The sequence below is a fragment of the Lathamus discolor genome, chromosome 5, assembly GCF_037157495.1.
Source record: "Lathamus discolor isolate bLatDis1 chromosome 5, bLatDis1.hap1, whole genome shotgun sequence".
NCBI lineage: Eukaryota > Metazoa > Chordata > Aves > Psittaciformes > Psittacidae > Lathamus > Lathamus discolor.
Genome location: NC_088888.1, coordinates 60,259,434 through 60,274,455, shown reverse-complemented (window position 1 = coordinate 60,274,455; position 15,022 = coordinate 60,259,434).

Here is a 15,022-nt window from a genome sequence, read left to right as displayed (position 1 = left end):
CAATATTACTCCTTAAACACCTTTCTTATTTGGGCTAGCCTTAGTGCTGGTAATAAATGCCTCAACTCTAGGGCGCTGGCTAAAATTAGGGTTAGGGTTAGGGTTAGCATACAGAGATCTAAAATGACTCTAGTTCCAGGGGCACTAATGCTGTAAAAGGCATGCCAAGAGGAATGTGGCACAACAATAATATTGCTCCTTCCAGAGCTTTCTCAGTTGGGAAAGACTTAATGCGAATGAGGATAGCCTTATCTCTATGGAGATGGCTAAAATGAGGGTTAGGGTTAGCATTCAGAGATCTACAATGACTCTAGCTCCAGGGGCACTAGTGCTGTAAAAACCACGCCAAGAAGAATGTGGCACAGCACCAAAATTACTACTTCTACAACTGTCTTCTTTGGGCGAACCTTAATGCTGGTGATGTAGGCCTCATCTCTAGGAAGCTGGCTAAAATTAGGGTTAGGCTTGGGGCTGGCATTCAGAGATCTAAAGTGCCTCTACATCCAGGGGCATTAGTGCTATAAAAACCACGCCAAGAAGACTGTGGCACAGCCCCAAAAATACTACTTCCACAACTGTCTGATTTGGGCGAACGTTAATGCTGGTGTTTTAGGCCGCATCTCGAGGGAGCTGCCTGAAAGTAGGGTTAGGGCTTGCATGAAGATATCTATCATGACTCCAGCTCCAGGGGCACTAGTGCTGTAAAAGGCATCCCAAGAGGAATGTGACACAGCACCAATATTACTCCTTAAACACCTTTCTTATTTGGGCTAGCCTTAGTGCTGGTAATAAAAGTCTCAACTCTAGGGCGCTGGCTAAAATTAGGGTTAGGGTTAGGGTTAGCATACAGAGATCTAAAATGACTCTAGTTCCAGGGGCACTAGTGCTGTAAAAGGCATGCCAAGAGGAATGTGGCACAACAATAATATTGCTCCTTCCAGAGCTTTCTCAGTTGGGAAAGACTTAATGCGAATGAGGATAGCCTTATCTCTATGGAGATGGCTAAAATGAGGGTTAGGGTTAGCATTCAGAGATCTACAATGACTCTAGCTCCAGGGGCACTAGTGCTGTAAAAACCACGCCAAGAAGAATGTGGCACAGCACCAAAATTACTACTTCTACAACTGTCTTCTTTGGGCGAACCTTAATGCTGGTGATGTAGGCCTCATCTCTAGGAAGCTGGCTAAAATTAGGGTTAGGCTTGGGGCTGGCATTCAGAGATCTAAAGTGCCTCTACATCCAGGGGCATTAGTGCTATAAAAACCACGCCAAGAAGACTGTGGCACAGCCCCAAAATTACTACTTCCACAACTGTCTGATTTGGGCGAACGTTAATGCTGGTGTTTTAGGCCGCATCTCGAGGGAGCTGCCTGAAAGTAGGGTTAGGGCTTGCATGAAGATATCTATCATGACTCCAGCTCCAGGGGCACTAGTGCTGTAAAAGGCATGCCAAGAGGAATGTGGCACAGCACCAATATTACTCCTTAAACACCTTTCTTATTTGGGCTAGCCTTAGTGCTGGTAATAAAAGCCTCAACTCTAGGGCGCTGGCTAAAATTAGGGTTAGGGTTAGGGTTAGCATACAGAGATCTAAAATGACTCTAGTTCCAGGGGCACTAGTGCTGTAAAAGGCATGCCAAGAGGAATGCGGCACAACAATAATATTGCTCCTTCCAGAGCTTTCTCAGTTGGGAAAGACTTAATGCGAATGAGGATAGCCTTATCTCTATGGAGATGGCTAAAATGAGGGTTAGGGTTAGCATTCAGAGATCTACAATGACTCTAGCTCCAGGGGCACTAGTGCTGTAAAAACCACGCCAAGAAGAATGTGGCACAGCCCCAAAATTACTACTTCTACAACTGTCTTATTTGGGCGAACCTTAATGCTGGTGATGTAGGCCTCATCTCTAGGAAGCTGGCTAAAATTAGGGTTAGGCTTGGGGCTGGCATTCAGAGATCTAAAGTGCCTCTACATCCAGGGGCATTAGTGCTATAAAAACCACGCCAAGAAGACTGTGGCACAGCCCCAAAATTACTACTTCCACAACTGTCTGATTTGGGCGAACGTTAATGCTGGTGTTTTAGGCCGCATCTCGAGGGAGCTGCCTGAAAGTAGGGTTAGGGCTTGCATGAAGATATCTATCATGACTCCAGCTCCAGGGGCACTAGTGCTGTAAAAGGCATGCCAAGAGGAATGTGACACAGCACCAATATTACTCCTTAAACACCTTTCTTATTTGGGCTAGCCTTAGTGCTGGTAATAAAAGCCTCAACTCTAGGGCGCTGGCTAAAATTAGGGTTAGGGTTAGGGTTAGCATACAGAGATCTAAAATGACTCTAGTTCCAGGGGCACTAGTGCTGTAAAAGGCATGCCAAGAGGAATGTGGCACAACAATAATATTGCTCCTTCCAGAGCTTTCTCAGTTGGGAAAGACTTAATGCGAATGAGGATAGCCTTATCTCTATGGAGATGGCTAAAATGAGGGTTAGGGTTAGCATTCAGAGATCTACAATGACTCTAGCTCCAGGGGCACTAGTGCTGTAAAAACCACGCCAAGAAGAATGTGGCACAGCACCAAAATTACTACTTCTACAACTGTCTTCTTTGGGCGAACCTTAATGCTGGTGATGTAGGCCTCATCTCTAGGAAGCTGGCTAAAATTAGGGTTAGGCTTGGGGCTGGCATTCAGAGATCTAAAGTGCCTCTACATCCAGGGGCATTAGTGCTATAAAAACCACGCCAAGAAGACTGTGGCACAGCCCCAAAAATACTACTTCCACAACTGTCTGATTTGGGCGAACGTTAATGCTGGTGTTTTAGGCCGCATCTCGAGGGAGCTGCCTGAAAGTAGGGTTAGGGCTTGCATGAAGATATCTATCATGACTCCAGCTCCAGGGGCACTAGTGCTGTAAAAGGCATCCCAAGAGGAATGTGACACAGCACCAATATTACTCCTTAAACACCTTTCTTATTTGGGCTAGCCTTAGTGCTGGTAATAAAAGTCTCAACTCTAGGGCGCTGGCTAAAATTAGGGTTAGGGTTAGGGTTAGCATACAGAGATCTAAAATGACTCTAGTTCCAGGGGCACTAGTGCTGTAAAAGGCATGCCAAGAGGAATGTGGCACAACAATAATATTGCTCCTTCCAGAGCTTTCTCAGTTGGGAAAGACTTAATGCGAATGAGGATAGCCTTATCTCTATGGAGATGGCTAAAATGAGGGTTAGGGTTAGCATTCAGAGATCTACAATGACTCTAGCTCCAGGGGCACTAGTGCTGTAAAAACCACGCCAAGAAGAATGTGGCACAGCACCAAAATTACTACTTCTACAACTGTCTTCTTTGGGCGAACCTTAATGCTGGTGATGTAGGCCTCATCTCTAGGAAGCTGGCTAAAATTAGGGTTAGGCTTGGGGCTGGCATTCAGAGATCTAAAGTGCCTCTACATCCAGGGGCATTAGTGCTATAAAAACCACGCCAAGAAGACTGTGGCACAGCCCCAAAATTACTACTTCCACAACTGTCTGATTTGGGCGAACGTTAATGCTGGTGTTTTAGGCCGCATCTCGAGGGAGCTGCCTGAAAGTAGGGTTAGGGCTTGCATGAAGATATCTATCATGACTCCAGCTCCAGGGGCACTAGTGCTGTAAAAGGCATGCCAAGAGGAATGTGGCACAGCACCAATATTACTCCTTAAACACCTTTCTTATTTGGGCTAGCCTTAGTGCTGGTAATAAAAGCCTCAACTCTAGGGCGCTGGCTAAAATTAGGGTTAGGGTTAGGGTTAGCATACAGAGATCTAAAATGACTCTAGTTCCAGGGGCACTAGTGCTGTAAAAGGCATGCCAAGAGGAATGCGGCACAACAATAATATTGCTCCTTCCAGAGCTTTCTCAGTTGGGAAAGACTTAATGCGAATGAGGATAGCCTTATCTCTATGGAGATGGCTAAAATGAGGGTTAGGGTTAGCATTCAGAGATCTACAATGACTCTAGCTCCAGGGGCACTAGTGCTGTAAAAACCACGCCAAGAAGAATGTGGCACAGCCCCAAAATTACTACTTCTACAACTGTCTTATTTGGGCGAACCTTAATGCTGGTGATGTAGGCCTCATCTCTAGGAAGCTGGCTAAAATTAGGGTTAGGCTTGGGGCTGGCATTCAGAGATCTAAAGTGCCTCTACATCCAGGGGCATTAGTGCTATAAAAACCACGCCAAGAAGACTGTGGCACAGCCCCAAAATTACTACTTCCACAACTGTCTGATTTGGGCGAACGTTAATGCTGGTGTTTTAGGCCGCATCTCGAGGGAGCTGCCTGAAAGTAGGGTTAGGGCTTGCATGAAGATATCTATCATGACTCCAGCTCCAGGGGCACTAGTGCTGTAAAAGGCATGCCAAGAGGAATGTGACACAGCACCAATATTACTCCTTAAACACCTTTCTTATTTGGGCTAGCCTTAGTGCTGGTAATAAAAGCCTCAACTCTAGGGCGCTGGCTAAAATTAGGGTTAGGGTTAGGGTTAGCATACAGAGATCTAAAATGACTCTAGTTCCAGGGGCACTAGTGCTGTAAAAGGCATGCCAAGAGGAATGTGGCACAACAATAATATTGCTCCTTCCAGAGCTTTCTCAGTTGGGAAAGACTTAATGCGAATGAGGATAGCCTTATCTCTATGGAGATGGCTAAAATGAGGGTTAGGGTTAGCATTCAGAGATCTACAATGACTCTAGCTCCAGGGGCACTAGTGCTGTAAAAACCACGCCAAGAAGAATGTGGCACAGCACCAAAATTACTACTTCTACAACTGTCTTCTTTGGGCGAACCTTAATGCTGGTGATGTAGGCCTCATCTCTAGGAAGCTGGCTAAAATTAGGGTTAGGCTTGGGGCTGGCATTCAGAGATCTAAAGTGCCTCTACATCCAGGGGCATTAGTGCTATAAAAACCACGCCAAGAAGACTGTGGCACAGCCCCAAAAATACTACTTCCACAACTGTCTGATTTGGGCGAACGTTAATGCTGGTGTTTTAGGCCGCATCTCGAGGGAGCTGCCTGAAAGTAGGGTTAGGGCTTGCATGAAGATATCTATCATGACTCCAGCTCCAGGGGCACTAGTGCTGTAAAAGGCATGCCAAGAGGAATGTGACACAGCACTAATATTACTCCTTAAACACCTTTCTTATTTGGGCTAGCCTTAGTGCTGGTAATAAAAGTCTCAACTCTAGGGCGCTGGCTAAAATTAGGGTTAGGGTTAGGGTTAGCATACAGAGATCTAAAATGACTCTAGTTCCAGGGGCACTAGTGCTGTAAAAGGCATGCCAAGAGGAATGTGGCACAACAATAATATTGCTCCTTCCAGAGCTTTCTCAGTTGGGAAAGACTTAATGCGAATGAGGATAGCCTTATCTCTATGGAGATGGCTAAAATGAAGGTTAGGGTTAGCATTCAGAGATCTACAATGACTCTAGCTCCAGGGGCACTAGTGCTGTAAAAACCACGCCAAGAAGAATGTGGCACAGCCCCAAAATTACTACTTCTACAACTGTCTTCTTTGGGCGAACCTTAATGCTGGTGATGTAGGCCTCATCTCTCGGAAGCTGGCTAAAATTAGGGTTAGGCTTGGGGCTGGCATTCAGAGATCTAAAGTGCCTCTACATCCAGGGGCATTAGTGCTATAAAAACCACGCCAAGAAGACTGTGGCACAGCCCCAAAATTACTACTTCCACAACTGTCTTATTTGGGCGAACGTTAATGCTGGTGTTTTAGGCCGCATCTCGAGGGAGCTGCCTGAAAGTAGGGTTAGGGCTTGCATGAAGATATCTATCATGACTCCAGCTCCAGGGGCACTAGTGCTGTAAAAGGCATGCCAAGAGGAATGTGGCACAGCACCAATATTACTCCTTAAACACCTTTCTTATTTGGGCTAGCCTTAGTGCTGGTAATAAAAGCCTCAACTCTAGGGCGCTGGCTAAAATTAGGGTTAGGGTTAGGGTTAGCATACAGAGATCTAAAATGACTCTAGTTCCAGGGGCACTAGTGCTGTAAAAGGCATGCCAAGAGGAATGTGGCACAACAATAATATTGCTCCTTCCAGAGCTTTCTCAGTTGGGAAAGACTTAATGCGAATGAGGATAGCCTTATCTCTATGGAGATGGCTAAAATGAGGGTTAGGGTTAGCATTCAGAGATCTACAATGACTCTAGCTCCAGGGGCACTAGTGCTGTAAAAACCACGCCAAGAAGAATGTGGCACAGCCCCAAAATTACTACTTCCACAACTGTCTGATTTGGGCGAACCTTAATGCTGGTGATGTAGGCCTCATCTCTAGGAAGCTGGCTAAAATTAGGGTTAGGCTTGGGGCTGGCATTCAGAGATCTGAAGTGCCTCTAGATCCAGGGGCATTAGTGCTATAAAAACCACGCCAAGAAGACTGTGGCACAGCCCCAAAATTACTACTTCCACAACTGTCTGATTTGGGCGAACGTTAATGCTGGTGTTTTAGGCCGCATCTCTAGGGAGCTGCCTGAAAGTAGGGTTAGGGCTTGCATGAAGATATCTATCATGACTCCAGCTCCAGGGGCACTAGTGCTGTAAAAGGCATCCCAAGAGGAATGTGGCACAGCACCAATATTACTCCTTAAACACCTTTCTTATTTGAGCTAGCCTTAGTGCTGGTAATAAAAGCCTCAACTCTAGGGCGCTGGCTAAAATTAGGGTTAGGGTTAGGGTTAGCATACAGAGATCTAAAATGACTCTAGTTCCAGGGGCACTAGTGCTGTAAAAGGCATGCCAAGAGGAATGTGGCACAACAATAATATTGCTCCTTCCAGAGCTTTCTCAGTTGGGAAAGACTTAATGCGAATGAGGATAGCCTTATCTCTATGGAGATGGCTAAAATGAGGGTTAGGGTTAGCATTCAGAGATCTACAATGACTCTAGCTCCAGGGGCACTAGTGCTGTAAAAACCACGCCAAGAAGAATGTGGCACAGCCCCAAAATTACTACTTCTACAACTGTCTTATTTGGGCGAACCTTAATGCTGGTGATGTAGGCCTCATCTCTAGGAAGCTGGCTAAAATTAGGGTTAGGCTTGGGGCTGGCATTCAGAGATCTAAAGTGCCTCTACATCCAGGGGCATTAGTGCTATAAAAACCACGCCAAGAAGACTGTGGCACAGCCCCAAAATTACTACTTCCACAACTGTCTGATTTGGGCGAACGTTAATGCTGGTGTTTTAGGCCGCATCTCTAGGGAGCTGCCTGAAAGTAGGGTTAGGGCTTGCATGAAGATATCTATCATGACTCCAGCTCCAGGGGCACTAGTGCTGTAAAAGGCATGCCAAGAGGAATGTGGCACAGCACCAATATTACTCCTTAAACACCTTTCTTATTTGGGCTAGCCTTAGTGCTGGTAATAAAAGCCTCAACTCTAGGGCGCTGGCTAAAATTAGGGTTAGGGTTAGGGTTAGCATACAGAGATCTAAAATGACTCTAGTTCCAGGGGCACTAGTGCTGTAAAAGGCATGCCAAGAGGAATGTGGCACAACAATAATATTGCTCCTTCCAGAGCTTTCTCAGTTGGGAAAGACTTAATGCGAACGAGGATAGCCTTATCTCTATGGAGATGGCTAAAATGAGGGTTAGGGTTAGCATTCAGAGATCTACAATGACTCTAGCTCCAGGGGCACTAGTGCTGTAAAAACCACGCCAAGAAGAATGTGGCACAGCCCCAAAATTACTACTTCTACAACTGTCTTATTTGGGCGAACCTTAATGCTGGTGATGTAGGCCTCATCTCTAGGAAGCTGGCTAAAATTAGGGTTAGGCTTGGGGCTGGCATTCAGAGATCTAAAGTGCCTCTACATCCAGGGGCATTAGTGCTATAAAAACCACGCCAAGAAGACTGTGGCACAGCCCCAAAATTACTACTTCCACAACTGTCTGATTTGGGCGAACGTTAATGCTGGTGTTTTAGGCCGCATCTCGAGGGAGCTGCCTGAAAGTAGGGTTAGGGCTTGCATGAAGATATCTATCATGACTCCAGCTCCAGGGGCACTAGTGCTGTAAAAGGCATGCCAAGAGGAATGTGACACAGCACCAATATTACTCCTTAAACACCTTTCTTATTTGGGCTAGCCTTAGTGCTGGTAATAAAAGCCTCAACTCTAGGGCGCTGGCTAAAATTAGGGTTAGGGTTAGGGTTAGCATACAGAGATCTAAAATGACTCTAGTTCCAGGGGCACTAGTGCTGTAAAAGGCATGCCAAGAGGAATGTGGCACAACAATAATATTGCTCCTTCCAGAGCTTTCTCAGTTGGGAAAGACTTAATGCGAATGAGGATAGCCTTATCTCTATGGAGATGGCTAAAATGAGGGTTAGGGTTAGCATTCAGAGATCTACAATGACTCTAGCTCCAGGGGCACTAGTGCTGTAAAAACCACGCCAAGAAGACTGTGGCACAGCCCCAAAATTACTACTTCCACAACTGTCTGATTTGGGCGAACGTTAATGCTGGTGTTTTAGGCCGCATCTCGAGGGAGCTGCCTGAAAGTAGGGTTAGGGCTTGCATGAAGATATCTATCATGACTCCAGCTCCAGGGGCACTAGTGCTGTAAAAGGCATGCCAAGAGGAATGTGGCACAGCACCAATATTACTCCTTAAACACCTTTCTTATTTGGGCTAGCCTTAGTGTTGGTAATAAAAGCCTCAACTCTAGGGCGCTGGCTAAAATTAGGGTTAGGGTTAGGGTTAGCATACAGAGATCTAAAATGACTCTAGTTCCAGGGGCACTAGTGCTGTAAAAGGCATGCCAAGAGGAATGTGGCACAACAATAATATTGTTCCTTCCAGAGCTTTCTCAGTTGGGAAAGACTTAATGCGAATGAGGATAGCCTTATCTCTATGGAGATGGCTAAAATGAGGGTTAGGGTTAGCATTCAGAGATCTACAATGACTCTAGCTCCAGGGGCACTAGTGCTGTAAAAACCACGCCAAGAAGAATGTGGCACAGCACCAAAATTACTACTTCTACAACTGTCTTATTTGCGCGAACCTTAATGCTGGTGATGTAGGCCTCATCTCTAGGAAGCTGGCTAAAATTAGGGTTAGGCTTGGGGCTGGAATTCAGAGATCTAAAGTGCCTCTACATCCAGGGGCATTAGTGCTATAAAAACCACGCCAAGAAGACTGTGGCACAGCCTCAAAATTACTACTTCCACAACTGTCTTATTTGGGCGAACGTTAATGCTGGTGTTTTAGGCCGCATCTCGAGGGAGCTGCCTGAAAGTAGGGTTAGGGCTTGCATGAAGATATCTATCATGACTCCAGCTCCAGGGGCACTAGTGCTGTAAAAGGCATCCCAAGAGGAATGTGGCACAGCACCAATATTACTCCTTAAACACCTTTCTTATTTGGGCTAGCCTTAGTGCTGGTAATAAAAGCCTCAACTCTAGGGCGCTGGCTAAAATTAGGGTTAGGGTTAGGGTTAGCATACAGAGATCTAAAATGACTCTAGTTCCAGGGGCACTAGTGCTGTAAAAGGCATGCCAAGAGGAATGTGGCACAACAATAATATTGCTCCTTCCAGAGCTTTCTCAGTTGGGAAAGACTTAATGCGAATGAGGATAGCCTTATCTCTATGGAGATGGCTAAAATAAGGGTTAGGGTTAGCATTCAGAGATCTACAATGACTCTAGCTCCAGGGGCACTAGTGCTGTAAAAACCACGCCAAGAAGAATGTGGCACAGCACCAAAATTACTACTTCTACAACTGTCTTATTTGGGCGAACCTTAATGCTGGTGATGTAGGCCTCATCTCTAGGAAGCTGGCTAAAATTAGGGTTAGGCTTGGGGCTGGAATTCAGAGATCTAAAGTGCCTCTAGATCCAGGGGCATTATTGCTATAAAAACCACGCCAAGAAGACTGTGGCACAGCCCCAAAATTACTACTTCCACAACTGTCTGATTTGGGCGAACGTTAATGCTGGTGTTTTAGGCCGCATCTCGAGGGAGCTGCCTGAAAGTAGGGTTAGGGCTTGCATGAAGATATCTATCATGACTCCAGCTCCAGGGGCACTAGTGCTGTAAAAGGCATGCCAAGAGGAATGTGGCACAGCACCAATATTACTCCTTAAACACCTTTCTTATTTGGGCTAGCCTTAGTGCTGGTAATAAAAGCCTCAACTCTAGGGCGCTGGCTAAAATTAGGGTTAGGGTTAGGGTTAGCATACAGAGATCTAAAATGACTGTAGTTCCAGGGGCACTAGTGCTGTAAAAGGCATGCCAAGAGGAATGTGGCACAACAATAATATTGCTCCTTCCAGAGCTTTCTCAGTTGGGAAAGACTTAATGCGAATGAGGATAGCCTTATCTCTATGGAGATGGCTAAAATGAGGGTTAGGGTTAGCATTCAGAGATCTACAATGACTCTAGCTCCAGGGGCACTAGTGCTGTAAAAACCACGCCAAGAAGAATGTGGCACAGCACCAAAATTACTACTTCTACAACTGTCTTCTTTGGGCGAACCTTAATGCTGGTGATGTAGGCCTCATCTCTAGGAAGCTGGCTAAAATTAGGGTTAGGCTTGGGGCTGGCATTCAGAGATCTAAAGTGCCTCTACATCCAGGGGCATTAGTGCTATAAAAACCACGCCAAGAAGACTGTGGCACAGCCCCAAAATTACTACTTCCACAACTGTCTGATTTGGGCGAACGTTAATGCTGGTGTTTTAGGCCGCATCTCGAGGGAGCTGCCTGAAAGTAGGGTTAGGGCTTGCATGAAGATATCTATCATGACTCCAGCTCCAGGGGCACTAGTGCTGTAAAAGGCATGCCAAGAGGAATGTGGCACAGCACCAATATTACTCCTTAAACACCTTTCTTATTTGGGCTAGCCTTAGTGCTGGTAATAAAAGCCTCAACTCTAGGGCGCTGGCTAAAATTAGGGTTAGGGTTAGGGTTAGCATACAGAGATCTAAAATGACTGTAGTTCCAGGGGCACTAGTGCTGTAAAAGGCATGCCAAGAGGAATGTGGCACAACAATAATATTGCTCCTTCCAGAGCTTTCTCAGTTGGGAAAGACTTAATGCGAATGAGGATAGCCTTATCTCTATGGAGATGGCTAAAATGAGGGTTAGGGTTAGCATTCAGAGATCTACAATGACTCTAGCTCCAGGGGCACTAGTGCTGTAAAAACCACGCCAAGAAGAATGTGGCACAGCCCCAAAATTACTACTTCTACAACTGTCTTCTTTGGGCGAACCTTAATGCTGGTGATGTAGGCCTCATCTCTAGGAAGCTGGCTAAAATTAGGGTTAGGCTTGGGGCTGGCATTCAGAGATCTAAAGTGCCTCTAGATCCAGGGGCATTAGTGCTATAAAAACCACGCCAAGAAGACTGTGGCACAGCCCCAAAATTACTACTTCCACAACTGTCTGATTTGGGCGAACGTTAATGCTGGTGTTTTAGGCCGCATCTCTAGGGAGCTGCCTGAAAGTAGGGTTAGGGCTTGCATGAAGATATCTATCATGACTCCAGCTCCAGGGGCACTAGTGCTGTAAAAGGCATGCCAAGAGGAATGTGGCACAGCACCAATATTACTCCTTAAACACCTTTCTTATTTGGGCTAGCCTTAGTGCTGGTAATAAAAGCCTCAACTCTAGGGCGCTGGCTAAAATTAGGGTTAGGGTTAGGGTTAGCATACAGAGATCTAAAATGACTCTAGTTCCAGGGGCACTAGTGCTGTAAAAGGCATGCCAAGAGGAATGTGGCACAACAATAATATTGCTCCTTCCAGAGCTTTCTCAGTTGGGAAAGACTTAATGCGAATGAGGATAGCCTTATCTCTATGGAGATGGCTAAAATGAGGGTTAGGGTTAGCATTCAGAGATCTACAATGACTCTAGCTCCAGGGGCACTAGTGCTGTAAAAACCACGCCAAGAAGAATGTGGCACAGCCCCAAAATTACTACTTCTACAACTGTCTTATTTGGGCGAACCTTAATGCTGGTGATGTAGGCCTCATCTCTAGGAAGCTGGCTAAAATTAGGGTTAGGCTTGGGGCTGGCATTCAGAGATCTAAAGTGCCTCTACATCCAGGGGCATTAGTGCTATAAAAACCACGCCAAGAAGACTGTGGCACAGCCCCAAAATTACTACTTCCACAACTGTCTGATTTGGGCGAACGTTAATGCTGGTGTTTTAGGCCGCATCTCTAGGGAGCTGCCTGAAAGTAGGGTTAGGGCTTGCATGAAGATATCTATCATGACTCCAGCTCCAGGGGCACTAGTGCTGTAAAAGGCATGCCAAGAGGAATGTGGCACAGCACCAATATTACTCCTTAAACACCTTTCTTATTTGGGCTAGCCTTAGTGCTGGTAATAAAAGCCTCAACTCTAGGGCGCTGGCTAAAATTAGGGTTAGGGTTAGGGTTAGCATACAGAGATCTAAAATGACTCTAGTTCCAGGGGCACTAGTGCTGTAAAAGGCATGCCAAGAGGAATGTTGCACAACAATAATATTGCTCCTTCCAGAGCTTTCTCAGTTGGGAAAGACTTAATGCGAATGAGGATAGCCTTATCTCTATGGAGATGGCTAAAATGAGGGTTAGGGTTAGCATTCAGAGATCTACAATGACTCTAGCTCCAGGGGCACTAGTGCTGTAAAAACCACGCCAAGAAGAATGTGGCACAGCCCCAAAATTACTACTTCTACAACTGTCTTATTTGGGCGAACCTTAATGCTGGTGATGTAGGCCTCATCTCTAGGAAGCTGGCTAAAATTAGGGTTAGGCTTGGGGCTGGCATTCAGAGATCTAAAGTGCCTCTACATCCAGGGGCATTAGTGCTATAAAAACCACGCCAAGAAGACTGTGGCACAGCCCCAAAATTACTACTTCCACAACTGTCTGATTTGGGCGAACGTTAATGCTGGTGTTTTAGGCCGCATCTCGAGGGAGCTGCCTGAAAGTAGGGTTAGGGCTTGCATGAAGATATCTATCATGACTCCAGCTCCAGGGGCACTAGTGCTGTAAAAGGCATGCCAAGAGGAATGTGGCACAGCACCAATATTACTCCTTAAACACCTTTCTTATTTGGGCTAGCCTTAGTGCTGGTAATAAAAGCCTCAACTCTAGGGCGCTGGCTAAAATTAGGGTTAGGGTTAGGGTTAGCATACAGAGATCTAAAATGACTCTAGTTCCAGGGGCACTAGTGCTGTAAAAGGCATGCCAAGAGGAATGTGGCACAACAATAATATTGCTCCTTCCAGAGCTTTCTCAGTTGGGAAAGACTTAATGCGAATGAGGATAGCCTTATCTCTATGGAGATGGCTAAAATGAGGGTTAGGGTTAGCATTCAGAGATCTACAATGACTCTAGCTCCAGGGGCACTAGTGCTGTAAAAACCACGCCAAGAAGAATGTGGCACAGCCCCAAAATTACTACTTCTACAACTGTCTTATTTGGGCGAACCTTAATGCTGGTGATGTAGGCCTCATCTCTAGGAAGCTGGCTAAAATTAGGGTTAGGCTTGGGGCTGGCATTCAGAGATCTAAAGTGCCTCTACATCCAGGGGCATTAGTGCTATAAAAACCACGCCAAGAAGACTGTGGCACAGCCCCAAAATTACTACTTCCACAACTGTCTGATTTGGGCGAACGTTAATGCTGGTGTTTTAGGCCGCATCTCTAGGGAGCTGCCTGAAAGTAGGGTTAGGGCTTGCATGAAGATATCTATCATGACTCCAGCTCCAGGGGCACTAGTGCTGTAAAAGGCATGCCAAGAGGAATGTGGCACAGCACCAATATTACTCCTTAAACACCTTTCTTATTTGGGCTAGCCTTAGTGCTGGTAATAAAAGCCTCAACTCTAGGGCGCTGGCTAAAATTAGGTTTAGGGTTAGGGTCAGCATACAGAGATCTAAAATGACTCTAGTTCCAGGGGCACTAGTGCTGTAAAAGGCATGCCAAGAGGAATGTGGCACAACAATAATATTGCTCCTTCCAGAGCTTTCTCAGTTGGGAAAGACTTAATGCGAATGAGGATAGCCTTATCTCTATGGAGATGGCTAAAATGAGGGTTAGGGTTAGCATTCAGAGATCTACAATGACTCTAGCTCCAGGGGCACTAGTGCTGTAAAAACCACGCCAAGAAGAATGTGGCACAGCCCCAAAATTACTACTTCTACAACTGTCTTATTTGGGCGAACCTTAATGCTGGTGATGTAGGCCTCATCTCTAGGAAGCTGGCTAAAATTAGGGTTAGGCTTGGGGCTGGCATTCAGAGATCTAAAGTGCCTCTACATCCAGGGGCATTAGTGCTATAAAAACCACGCCAAGAAGACTGTGGCACAGCCCCAAAATTACTACTTCCACAACTGTCTTATTTGGGCGAACGTTAATGCTGGTGTTTTAGGCCGCATCTCGAGGGAGCTGCCTGAAAGTAGGGTTAGGGCTTGCATGAAGATATCTATCATGACTCCAGCTCCAGGGGCACTAGTGCTGTAAAAGGCATCCCAAGAGGAATGTGGCACAGCACCAATATTACTCCTTAAAGACCTTTCTTTTTTGGGCTAGCCTTAGTGCTGGCAATAAAAGCCTCAACTCTAGGGCGCTGGCTAAAATTAGGGTTAGGGTTAGGGTTAGCATACAGAGATCTAAAATGACTCTAGTTCCAGGGGCACTAGTGCTGTAAAAGGCATGCCAAGAGGAATGTGGCACAACAATAATATTGCTCCTTCCAGAGCTTTCTCAGTTGGGAAAGACTTAATGCGAATGAGGATAGCCTTATCTCTATGGAGATGGCTAAAATGAGGGTTAGGGTTAGCATTCAGAGATCTACAATGACTCTAGCTCCAGGGGCACTAGTGCTGTAAAAACCACGCCAAGAAGAATGTGGCACAGCCCCAAAATTACTACTTCTACAACTGTCTTATTTGGGCGAACCTTAATGCTGGTGATGTAGGCCTCATGTCTAGGAAGCTGGCTAAAATTAGGGTTAGGCTTGGGGCTGGCATTCAGAGATCTA